Below are 13550 nucleotides of genomic sequence, written 5' to 3' on the forward strand. Positions count from 1 at the left end.
TTGCAAAAAAAATCTAATTCTTACAAAGATTAAGTCAATTTCCCGTAACAGATACATTTTGTAAAAGGCCACAAAGGAGCTACTGTGAAAATGTGGATAGTGTTAAAACCCCTCTACTGGTTCAAGAATTATTATTTTCAAAATGCAAAATAAGTATGAATCATAAGATGTATCTATATACCCAGCTATCTGGACTTAATTTTCACTCTATAATTCCTATTTCATTTTCACTTTGCCTTTCAATAAAGATCAGAAGCTATCACGATGTCTCTTACCAATAGTATTGGTATAATAATCTCGAAGAGAGCGTGTCAGATTTAAAGAAGCCTGTCTGTGTCTGGATGTGAAGAGGTCCCTGAATGAACGCCCAGCTCACAACAGGGAATAGTACTGCACGGTGAACAAAAGGCAAGTGATAGGGGAAGGAGCTCGCAGTGCTTTGCAGCCTGGGTGAGCTATTTTACTTTGAGCTCCTGGCATCTGAACCTAGACTGCAACAGGTAGTGCAAATTCAGCTCCACTGCCTTTGCACGATAATGGCATAGAGTAAATATGTCATCCATTGCTGACCCTGTACTGAAAAAATAACTCAAGATGCACTCCATATACCCAGACATCTCTTGTACAAAAGCCTACTTACTTGCACTGCGTATAACAAAATAGGATTTGGTGTCCAATACTGTTTTTAAAATGTAAAAAAGCAAACAAATACAAATGCATACAAAATAAGTTTGACATAGTCAAAATTAAATACCTGCTGAAAAGGAATCTCATATTTTTCAATGCAATTTGGAAGTGGTGGTTTTGGAAGGCAGTTGCTTCTGTGCACCTTTAAAGTTATTCGCCTTTTCCTTAGCCGTGTGTTATAATGGTTAGTTCCTGTTTGAAAAACATGCAGCAGGAGAGTGCATTTTCAGTTCTGTGATAATCAGCTTGTGCTTGCACTCACAAACATGGGCAAGTATTTGAATTGGTGCTATAGGAAGTTAGCACTCAAAAGACAAATGAAAATTCTTGGTTTAAGAAATGTTACCATCACCACCAACAGCAACAAAAATCAGACCTTGCTCTTGACTTGGAATAAGGAAAAATGTGCAAGGCGAGAAATACTTAAAGATTTTGAATAATTGGTAAAGTCAATTTAGATTTTAAAATACGTTGGGTCTTCTGCCTATAAATGCAGAACCATTTTTCCCCTCATTTACATCATTACTAAGCCGGCTGAAATAAATTATGTTTTCCTTTTTAGTCTGTGATATTGCAGTGATGCCATTTCACACATCTAAGTGGGAGCAGATTTTGCCTGACTAAGCCTATTAAAAAAATTCCTTGTTTTTGTTGTACCAATGTATGCTGCGTGTGACAGCACAGCAGGTGGCTGTATCGAGGTGAACTCTAATTAATTCAAATCAAAAAGTGAAACCCAGATAACAAGCTCTACAATTAGCGAATTACATCAAGTGTATGCAAGCATCTATCAGCAAGTGGCTGACTGGCCACCGGTGTCCTCAGGGTAGATCCAGCCAATGTGTTATTCATGACTACAGTGAGTGCTTACACTTCTAAGCCTATGGGAGTTTTGTGGGTAGTTTCCCACTGGTGCCACCACTGTCTGGCCAGAACCTGTGGGCTTTTCTCTCCTAAAGTGGCAAAACACCAATGGGAGCACAGTCTGGGGTTTAACCTGGGTTGCACCAAGCAGCAGTCCATCCAGTTGCTGTCACCACCCACTTCATTATGGAATAAAATAACCCACAATAATATGAAATAAAATGGGTGGTCTTGCTTCATTACTATTAGGGAGTCTGGAGTTGTACAGCGTATTTATGAATAGTGCAGCCTTATGCCTACTTTTAAAAGCTGTGCTCCAACTATTTCACTGTTCTTTTCAAAGTAGCTATAAAGCATAGGAAAGGCTTAGGGGAAAAAGATTCTGCTCCCACAGTAAATCAAAAGCGAGCAGACAAAGGTCAAAATACCAAAAGACACAAGAACATTAACACTTAGGATATAAAGATTTCTTAAGAAACTAATGCTTGCTCTTTCCCCAGATAACGCAGACACCTTATCTTTGGGAGTTTACAAAATGGAGCCAAGCTATACAAGTAACCACTTAACTAAACCAAGGCCTGGATCTTTTAGCAGTCTGCAGTCATTAAAGCTCTCAGAAAGTCTCCCAGGAGCCAATGTGCTTGCTTAAGTATATGCTGTAAAAGGTCCCTGAGATTTACAAGGAACCACTCCATGCTAAGCTAGGCACCATCTGATAAACAAGCAATTTTAGCTTCAGGGTAAATGATGCTCTTTGAGGCTTTGATTTACAAGGCTGCCGATGATATATTTGTAGTTCTAGGATAGGTTCTGTTGTGGACCTGCTGTGATTACTCATCCATGAACCAAGTTAGGGCTCAGATCTTCAACTAGGAGGTCAGAAAATTGTCAGCGGAGAAAGAAATGTTTGATAAGGTTTATTTAGATGCTAACTGCATTTAAAAAAATAAAAATTAAATTAAGCAAACGGTGAACAATTCTTAAGCTTTCTAGGGAGTAAGGTTTTTTTTTTCTGCTTTTTTTCCTTTTTTCTTTTTTTTTTCTTTTCGTTGTTAATTTTAAATGTATTTTTGAGTCAAAAAGATATGACAGTAGCTCCCAAATTGACTCTCTGGACTAATTTTACTTTCATTAGACTATCTCTTGGAAAGAGGAATGCACTTAGTTTAACATCTTAAAAAAGAAAATACTAACTTAGAGTTCATGAAATTTCTGAGTTCTGTTACACTTCTCTCCAACATCTAAAACACAGCTTGGAAATAAACAATACAGGACAAACCATATAAAATTCAGGAGTTTAGATTAAAAACCCAGACAGCCTTAGGGTAAAGGAAGCAGGACCTAGCATTTCAGGAACATGTTGCTTTCATAATTTTTTCACTGATCCAAGACCTGTGGGTCCAAACCTGCACACTGCTGAGTACCTCCTGAAAAGTGGTGAGTAGTCTCAAAGCACGGATTTTTTTAGAAGTTCCTCTAAATTTGCTGACAGTAATATATAATTCATGGAATAATAACAATAAAAAAGTGATTTTAAGCTTGTCACTACAAATCTTTTTTTTTTTCTCTCCAGAAAAAACAACAAGAACAAAAAACCAAGTTACATAGATCAAACCTTGTTAAAGGTAATATAAACACAAAAGCTTTAGTTCAGGAAAAATACAGCATTAATTTATTAGTTTTAAAAAGAACTCATGTTTTTTTGAAGTTTAGAAACTGTAACACTGAGAGTTGAGCTTGTTTAATGTCACTGTAAAAGGCTGAAAAATGTTTTTTGTTATCTCAAAAAATGTAGACAATTTTTAAAAGTATATCTAAATTTTTGCTATTTTTTCCAGATCATTTTCAAATTTAAAGCTCATATTTTTGGGAAACCATTGATATGATTATTTCCAAAAATGCTTTTCTTTTAAAATGAAGTTTGCAAAAACCCTTCTGAATATACAATTTTGTTTCTATACCTATCTATATTCGGATCCTTTAAATACTTTTTCCATTAACCTCTGCTTTGCAAGTGCCACATGCCATGTATTTCACAGCCCTGATTTCTTGCAAAGTTTAATTGAATTTGTCTTGAAATTTACAAAATTAAGACTTCATAACGCAAACAAGGCATTTATCAAATGATCATATGCCTGAAAGAAAACAAAATATTGTTTCCGAAACTGTCAAGGACTCAGCAACTGCAAAAGAGCATGCTGCAGGATGTACCAGGGCTTGCCTATCGGTGTGTGTGTGTGCGTGTAAATATGTAATGCTGTGCAAAGAGTGCTTGTGGTAGTCGAGATACGCAGGTAATATAATCCTGAACTGTGACATCACTTTATTTTTCAGAGTTGTGCCGGTTAAGTCTGTAAAGGATCATATTCAGTGTTTGGAAACTTTTAAGAACAGCAGTTGTGGTCACGTAAGTACCAATAGCTGGAGCTAAAGTTCCAAAGGCATATTATAAACCACCATCAGACTTGCATTTATATAATTATGTTTCTGTTGAAATCTCTCAGCACAGTAATATCTCGCCTGTGAAGACAAGAGCCTGGGTGTGCTTCTGAGTGCCCGCTGGGGGATGGCACCCCTGAAGGAAAGCAGCACCCTGCCTGCTCTCCTCTTCACTGTCTTGCCCAGTAATTAAGTCCTGCTTTTTCTGCAGATAATGTGTGTGAAACAAGCCAAATTGTATCAATAGCGTGATAATGCGGATATCCCATGGGAGATTTCTTCTTCACAAAGCTCCCTACTGAAGTTTTAACAGTGTCAAGAAAATGAATTTTAATTGAAACAACCCAGAGGCTGTGCACTGTCTACCTTCCAGAGTGTGCGCTAGTGTCGTGCCTGGTGACATGAATGGGATTTACAGGTTTGCAAATGACTGGTGTGTGTATATATCTATCTCTCTGCTAGACATATAATGTATGTGAAATATGGTATCGAGGGTCAATTAGCAATGTAGAAGGTCACTTAAAAAGAGCTTGACTTTTGAAGTAGTTCATAAAAGCAGACAACTGATGTTCCTTTTTTGGTTTCAAGACTTTACATAAAATTAAATATTTCTTTAATAAGAGAAAAGCTAGTAGAATAAGAAATGGCTTCTAAAACATAGCTTTTACTGTAATAAATTTTTTTGGTCATGGCTTTTACAGCCATACTATCAGTGAGAGAACATGTATGGTTCTGTCTGGTACTTCTAAGACAAAGACCATAAACATTTAGAAGTGTCCTTGCCCCAGCCTGTTACACTGATTATCACCCCAAACCATGTTTGTATATTGGTTGAAATGAAAGCCTCTCTGCCCAGTCTCAGAGTACTGGACTGGCAAACCGAGAGTGGGTTATTTCCTCCCTGCAATGCTCCTGGGACTGTTCTCACCCCTGGAGCTTGCTCTTTGAGATCCTCTGGCCTCATCGCATCTGTCAAGGTCAGATGAATGTGGAATCTGAATCCTCATGAATATCATTATGTCCCAGAATTTTCCCAAATTCTGAATGTTGGGACCTTTTCCAATCTTTTGCAAAGCTACTCATCTTGAAAAATAAAATAAATTGGTAAATCTCCATTCCAATTGCGGAAGATAGAATCTAGGCAGCTCACAAAAATGTGAAAATATGCAAAGTAAACAGATTGTTTCTGACAGTAACAACGTTGCGATTGTATAAAGCATCATCAAATTGCAACATGCACGTATTAAGTTTTGAGAACAACTGAATTCACAGTGACACATTCTCAGCTCTTGAATTCATTATCACACCTGCTCAGCTTGGAGATTTGCAGTATTGTACCTTGTTCTCAAAGGTGGCCTCCAAAGGAGCGCCGTATTATCAAGGTAATCTCATTTAGGTTCAATTTACTGAAGTTCTTTGCAAGCTATATGGAGAATTGTAGCAAGGGCAGGGCAAAAAGGTGCCAAGTAGAGAGAAGTATACTCAAGCTCTTCTTTTGGTACTGCCATCTGGAAAGATGCCCGAAGCAAGTCCTTAAGAGCTGCTGAAAGGAGACTGTGGAAGGGTGAAAGGATGTGTACTGCAGTGCCCTCGCACCTTGCCATGGTCAGCGGGGCTGATCCACATGCACATTTCCCTTTGTGACTTATAACAGCTTTATTAAGAAGAAATTCTTAGGGAAAACAAAAGAAAAACAACTTTAAATATCTAATTCATTGTTAGGCAAATGGTAGTAACAACTCACCAGAAAACAAACTTTTTAAAACAAGAAAAATGAATACTTCTAGACATTAAAGCTGGGCTCTCAGCCCCCTAATAAACACCTAGATAAACTTTCATTCAATTATAAAGAAATACATACTTCACGACAATGCTAAAGTCTCGATGCTGGTCAGTCTGCTGGTGATTCTTTAAATCAACAAGTTAATGGATATGGTTACGGACATTTTTAATAGTTTAATATATGAACCAGATGTAGAATTTTTAAGCATTTCAAAGTGCTGTGGCTTCTGTTAGTTCTACTGGGTAGTTTATTAAAGTATTTTTCCACTTATTCTAAGGAAATATATATGTGCAGACTTGCATTTGGGCTGGTCAGTAGATATCACTAATGCTTATATAAATAATTTTTCATGGTTGTCTTTTCCAGAAGTAGTTGTTATTGTTATGTTTGGAATCTGAGAGTTCTCTTGTAATAATATTTATTTAAGGTCAGAATTAAGGTTATGCTGTGATATAATGCATTCTCTATAAAACACATGTGCTGAAGCAGCGCACAATTTATTATGTATTTACATTCATTTCCTTGACTTTATATAATTGATACATGAAGATGAGATAGTCAATGATATATTTATTAAAAAGACTTTAAAGCTGTTAAAGGGTTTCCATTTCTGTTTGTTTGGGTTCACTCTAATGTGTTTATTTATGCAATTCATTTCCTTATTTCTCACAGATGTACTAATACATCTTCCAATAAGAAAATTTTTGCCTCTCATGAGAGGCACCATGCTATTACAATAAACGGCTGCAGCTAATAATGGCTGCAGACTGATAGATCTTTACAGCACGAGGTCTTTCAAGGTCTTGCAGAAGCAGTTTGTCAGAGAGAAGTTACCCGGCCACTGCAGCAGTGCGGGCAGGCAATGCTGGGTCTGACAGTAGTCATCTGCTGCCAGCAGCACCAGCAGTCAGTGACAACATGTGCCCCGCTTCTTCCTCCACTCTTTCGCTTGCTCACATACGTGGAAAGTGGCATGCAAATACGAAATCATGTCATAAGAAAAGGAAGAGTATTTAAAGACTTTTCATTCTTATTCCTTTTCTTCTTTTTCATCCTTATCCTAACAAGAAATGTGTCACCGTGTTTCACATTTTCAGTGCAACTCTTGCTCAAAAATGTCTGTCAGTTAAAAACCGGTGATACGTACCAAAATACCAACAAAAAATGTTTTTGGTAGGGTTCCCCTACACTCTGTCTGCACGGAGCAGAATGACTGACAATGAAGGACTTTGGGCTCAGAAGAGTTTCCTAGGAGCAAGCTGTAACAGGAGGAGCTGTAGAGATACTCTATTGCAGTCACAGGACAGCATGCTAAGCAAGCCAAGTGTCCCCTTCACCATCCAGTCTGTGGCAGCTTGCTAATCAGGTAGCAATCGTTATGAATACAGTATTGTAAAACAGAGGGAATTCAGAGAAGAGATAAGATTTTTTATTGCTTTTAAAGACAGAAGCTCACTGTTTACAAGGAGAGCTCTGAGAGCAGCAAACGTTTCCTGCTAGCAGGAGAAAAGTGCATTGCACAGCAGAAGCTGCCCACTGGGTGATTGTTGCTGATAACACAACAGTCTGTCCTGATAGCTTTCCCTGATTTTTATTTATTTATTTATTTATTTATTTTATTTTTTGTGTTGTCAAAGCAAACCAAACTGTTTTCACTTTGTGGCAAAGGCAGTTTTTAATATGTGTTTTCTGTCCACAATGCTAGTATTTTTTTTTTTTTTTTCCTCCCATAAACCAAGTGTTTTCATTTTCAGGAGTGAAAGGATAGGAACAGCAGGCACACAGAAGTTTTCTGTTTAATTCCCTGCTATAAGAAAACATGCCTTCTTCTACATCAATCTGTGCCAGTTTCAAGATGCAGAATAAACTTTGCCTGCAATGTTAAGGAGATTGAGATGTTGTATTTTATCTCTGAATAGGTAGGGATAGTAATGCTGCATCAGACAACAAAGAGCAGTTTCTCTTCTCCTATTTATCCAGTCCTTCATCTACTTCTCCTATCCATCTTCTCCTGTTCATCCACCATCACTACAGTTAAAACTTTTAGCCAGGTGTTTAACGGGGTTGGAGTTTACACCTCAGGGTCATAGGCAAGGCTGGGAATGCCAAACTACTGCACGAAGGTGTCCTCATTGAGCCTGCAGCTCCAGTCGGCCTTGAAGAGGCAGAAGCCGTGCTCAGCTCCTAAGGCCTTCCCTGCAACCTGAGGGCTCTCACTGGCTTCTGCAAGAAAATATCCTTATGTCCAGATGCCAGCTTGTCACAGCTCATTTCCACATAGTAGTGCTGATCACCTCTTCTAGACATTAGCAATAGACAAAAAAATCCAGGTATATTTTGGTACGTAACCAGTCTGCTCTCCTTTGCCACGATTCTACATTATAAACTACCAAAGGTGCCTGTTAATAAATACATTTTAGCACAAACATGCCTCATATTTGTGTACTGAGATACATTTCCATATAACTGTGTGAGAGGACAGCTCAGATACCCACAGGTAAATGGGACTTGCCTTTATTACAACATTTCTATATGTTTGCTATAGCGTTGAAAAGCTAAATTAGCCATCTAGCTCCATTTAACAACACTTGAGAAGCAAACATGCATCTTTAACACTTCAAACAAGCTTTCTTATACTGATGACTTGCTTATCTCCACCAAACACCAGCATGCTCAGGAAAAACCTCCACACATGCCTTTCAGGACGGGTTGAGGGGGCAGCTGGCACTGCTCCTAACACACCTGGTGCCAAGCAAGGCCCTTGGTGGCTGGGGGGAGGCTGTGGAGGCCCCAGCTGCAGGCAAGGGGCCGGGTAGCACCAAGGGAGGCAGGAGGGCAGCTGAGCTGGTGGCAAAGCCGTTGGAGCAGGTGGGGTTGATTACCTGAGCAGGAGCTATATAACGGCTGGGGAGGGGGTGGTTTAGTTCAGTCCAGCCTTGATTTTGCTCTGGATGTGAGGGGTCTGTGTTGGTTTCCAGGTAGTTACTTATTTTCAAAGCTTCTGCTTTTATCCTCTGTTTGCAGGTTCACTGTGCTGGTGATGATGAGGGGTGCTTTGTTGGAGGCTTTTTGTTTTAGTATGGGGATAGTGTCTGTGCTCTTCTTACCCTGTAGGACTGGAAGGGCTCTCTTTTTTGTAGAGCTGCTGAAAGAAGAGGGAGGATGTGTGTTTCTTCCCCTAGTAGATGTCTCACTTTGCTTTTGTAAATAACTGTAACTAATGTAATAATTTTGACAATAATTTTTTGCAGAACTCTTGATGCTGGCTGGGTATGGTTGGGTAGGTAGCAAGTACGGTGTTTCTGGGGGTTGTTGTAGTCTAGCTGTTTTCTGCCCAAGGAGCGGAAAACTGGAGTTAAGCTAGTGTTTCTTGTTTGCAATACGTAAACTTTTTCAGTGCTCAATCCCTCCCTTTGTAGAGGTGAAATGTGTCCTCAAAGCATATCTCGTATGCTAAAGAACTTAGGATAAGTTTTGAGTGTTAAAGATCAATACAGAAATCTCTAAAGCAATAGGACCATCTCTGTGGAAGCAAATGTAGCTTGCCTACGTGGCGGCTGTTAAAAAAGAAACCCCGTCTGATTTCTTGCTGATTTAAGTTCATTGGTTTCTTTAGGTTCAATTCTAATTTACCCTGGACTGACATAAAAATTCTTTTATGAATCTCTGCCTGTGTTGAATTATCTGCCAACTCAATAGCTGGTTGCTGTTGCAACTATCACTGCAGACTAGGAAAGTTGCAGCTGGTGTTGATGAAGCTTAATGAAGCTTAAAAGCAGGAGGCAAAGTCTGCTGATGACCATAGTTACTTTCTTTGTCTTTGCTTCAAGTTTATGCTGAACTACCCATGTAGGTAGCTGACTGCAAGCTATAACCCAGACAAATCCTAGAGTAGGTGAGGGCTAAGCCTTGTCATTTACTGGGTAATGGAATATTTCAAAGGAGGCAGTCCCCCTAATGCAGAGAGGAAAAGGACTGTGTCCTGTTTCCTGCTATTGAATTCCACTCTTACTTTGAGAATTTAATTTAATTTTGTTTTTTAAACCTAGCAGATAGTTATGAAGAAGGAAAATGAGAAGCCCTTCTGTTGGGTGACATGAAATGCATCTCAGGTTACCAGAATAAATGAGTGTGGTGAGTAACATATTCTGAATTCTCCTACATAATATTTGCTTACATTTTCTGCCATAAAGTACACAAAAATACATCAAATATACTATAGTTACTAGTCATCAATGCATAATTAAAAATAAAGGTTCTTAAGGCAGCTCTTTTGATAATTATTCAATGGTTATAAAAGTTTATGTTCATTTAAAACAACACACAAAAAGTAAAGTTGAAACTGTAGTCCTGCAAAGGCATTTGACTGTGTCATTTAAAAGATGTGTATTTGCATGACTGTGTCATTTAAAAAATGTGTTTTCAAACGGGAAAAAAACGAATAACATGGAGAAGGTAGCAGAGACAAAAATATGTAAGTGATAAATAGCTAGGTAGAAAAATAAAATGAACTGACTGAGAAAGGAAAAAAGAACAGAGAATGACAAAAAGAGAACAAAATCCAGAGGTGTCTTAACTACTTCTATAAACAAACACTGAATTATTTGCGGTATGGAATATTTGCAAATGTATGGATTTTTCCCACTGTAAACTCAGATCACAGGATGTCACATGTTTGGAAAGGTTTTCTGATCACTGTGTTGCCAGGTGAGTGGGAACAGGCTCTACTCTGAGGCTTATCAAGGCTTTTAACTGAAGCTGGAGATTTGTGCAATGGGTATCTTGAGCATAAATTCTCTTCTTACTTGATGACCTTGAAGGTCTCTTCCAACCTGAATGATTCTGTGATTTTACATTTTGGCCTTTGTCCTTGTGTTACATCTTTGTTTTCTTTATTTGTGAGGAATGTAAAATTAATTGGCTATGGAAAAGGTGTGTGGCTTTTTGTTATTGCAAACCATGTGTATATGTGGTTCCTAAGCTGGAATGAAAAACCTTAATGCTGCTTTGGAGTACTTTGGGAGGTGAGGACAGAATTTCACTGTAGCTCTTAGAAGATATTCTATTAGTTCATTCAAAGGTTTGACTGTCCTAGCAGAACTGATCTGTTTAGCAGTAGGAAGGCTATTCTTTGGAAATGTGAGGAAAGTATGTCTTCTGTGATTTTTATAAACAATTAGCTTTAACTAACTGATTGCAACCTCTGCTGATGGAAATCAGACAATGATATTTTAATACTAGATAACTCTACTAAGGTTGCTGTTTAGTTTCTTGCATGTTCTAATGAATAATCTCAGAAGGAGCTTAAATAATGCAAAGAAATCAGATTGAGTATCTGACCCTGTACTGGAAGAGGGGGTCAAAAGAAACAGGACCAAATCCTCAGTGTGACTCCTCAACTGTGTTGGATGGCTTTTAAGCTGGAGAGATCTTGGTTCCCTGTTTTGCTTTTCTTGAAAAGGTTTATCAGCAAGAGATACTTCAAACTGTGTGTTCTGTCCACATTAATACTATCCCTGGCAAAATCAGTAGAAGTTCTGTTATTAGTACCAAAACTTCAGTCAGGACCTGTAGCTCCTCCAGTTTATCGCCTACCATTTTCTGATGGAGGTAGGGCATGTTGCTTTAAACAACAAATTTTGCAGACAAATTCTTTGTAGCCTTAATGGACAAGACAGAAGATAAAGAAGAAATTCAGGGAATTGGATGTGTCTTTCATAGGGCAGAATCAGATTTGGGAGAGAGACAGCAGGGTGGCTGGAGCCCTACAGCAAAGGAGCTAGAAAACCTGGGTTCCTCATCACAGCTGGATGCTGGGTCATGCAGCCAGGACATACCAGCATGTGTTATGTCCTCAGCATGTGTCCTGCCAGAAACTGGGAGTCAGTTCTATAGTTAATATTCATCTGACTGATGCTAACTATAGTAACTGATAACACTGAGCTGAGGTTATTGCTCCAAAACATTTCCAGTTTCAAGTATCTAGGACAGTGAGTATACTATTGTGAATATTAGTCATGTAAAGGGGACTAATTTTCAGATGCTTGATGTGAAAATATATTTATTCATTTAAAGAAGCTAGTAGGGTTTTAGGTTTTATCTATTGTTGAGGCACTAGTAGACATTAATTTCAGCCTTGTTGTACATACATGGAGATGCTGAAGTTAACCAGGAGAAACTGGTGAGTTTAGCTTTTTAGGTGATGGCTGATACCTTTTTGCCATAGAACAGAAGTGTCCTGGAGATAAGGAATGTGTGGCTTGGGTAAAGATTTAAGTATACAATTTTCTTTGCAGTGTTATGTGTAGAAGTATTTTTCATTTTCAGATAGACGTGTTTTAAGCAACTGAGGGCCAGCCATGCTATGATTCAACATGTTTTAGGGAGTTGCAATGTAATATATAATCATTCATATTTCAGATTAATGGATTGATTAGATTAGGAAAAATGTGTATATGTTGCACTTTAAACAATTTTAAAATAGCAGTGTGCAGTAATGAGCCAAGCTAGTCTCTTCTGTTACTTGCCTTATTAGAGTAATAATGTGCAGATCTTCTTTTGCAGTACAGTTATAAACACTTTTTGACATGTAAATTCACTGATGTTCTTCAAGCTTGTATTGATTTTTACAAAAGAGAATTGGTTTATTTGACCTACCTTGCTTAGATTTTTTTTTTCCAGGAAAATCAATGTAATAAAGTAATTCTTTCCTGTTATCCTCTTCTTCACTAAGCTCTTTTGAGAACAGTCTGAAAATGTCTTCCCTTCAATTATTTCAGTCTTGTTTGCATTAAATCCTTTCAAAGGGACCTATGTAAATGTGCTACTTTAATAAGGATGTCTCCCTATCATATAAGCTAAATAAAATTTTACATTTAAGGTGAATAAGAACCAGTTATGGAGAAAATTGTTCAATATGTGTTCTATCCTAATTTCTTTTTCCATACAGAACCAGCTCCAGCTATAAAGTAGGATGGGAATTTGATGATAGAGTATGCATAATTCATGTTTTTGGCCTTCTGTCTGCTCTTTTTCTGGAATTCTACATATTTAGATTAGGTAAAATTATTCTTGCCTGCTATCAATACAGTTTGTTTTCGAGGAATATAATGCAACCTATAACATAGACTACTTGGGAAAAAACGCTGTTTTCTGTTCTGCATGACAGATCCTGACTTTATCACTATTTTGGTGTTCTGTAACAGGACTTTGAACAGAAGTCTTCTATATTGTAATAATTTATCTATTTTTAATAGAGGTTTATATACTTATCTTAGAAGTTTTTCCAGCTGATTGTTTCAATTAATGTTGAATTTAGCAGTTACTCATTACTGTTTAAAAATCTACTGGCTTTATGATTCAGGTGTCATTTCCATGGCCAAAAGCCACTTTCTGCTGCTGGGCAGGAGTCTTACTTGCCCAGTAGCAGAACTGTTTGAGATTTCCTGGCCAAATATTTTAAATTTCATGATCCTTCAAGACAAAAATTTAGACTGACATGCCTTTTCTGGACTTCTGGAAGTTGTGCAAGTCCAATGCAACTTGCCAAACAATGTGACAAAATTTGGTGCTGCAAAATGCTTGCAAGACAACATGCTATTTTTCAAACTTTCCGTGTTCCAGAATTATCGCGGGCAAAGAAAATGCTTCATGGATTAAACTGTTTGATATTACTGTCCAGCCCGATCTTGGTCATGAGGTGCTACTGTACTAAAGTAGTGGGACTTGGATTTGATTGAATATAAGCATTCGCTGTTAAATTCCTTTATGGGTTTGT

The 13550-nt window shown here is 37.9% G+C and overlaps 1 long non-coding RNA gene across 7 annotated transcripts in view; it reads left to right on the forward strand.

Annotated features, from left to right (window-relative positions):
* The first annotated feature begins 3161 nt into the window (after positions 1–3161).
* The window catches only part of LOC308197846, a 65685-nt gene continuing 55296 nt past the window's right edge, over positions 3162–13550 (forward strand). Inside the window, exons 1-3 of one of the 7 annotated variants that reach the window (XR_013953368.1) lie at positions 3162–3176; positions 3886–3958; positions 9826–9907. This is a non-coding gene — a long non-coding RNA (uncharacterized lncRNA). Of the gene's footprint in view, positions 3177–3885; positions 3959–8684; positions 8752–9031; positions 9054–9640; positions 9669–9822; positions 9908–13550 lie in introns of those variants that run through there. The other 6 variants (XR_013953369.1, XR_013953370.1, XR_013953371.1 and 3 more) reach the window with 6 other exon arrangements.

The sequence above is a fragment of the Anser brachyrhynchus genome (genome assembly GCF_964034855.1).
Source record: "Anser brachyrhynchus genome assembly, chromosome: 7".
In the NCBI taxonomy this organism is placed as follows: Eukaryota; Metazoa; Chordata; class Aves; order Anseriformes; family Anatidae; genus Anser; species Anser brachyrhynchus.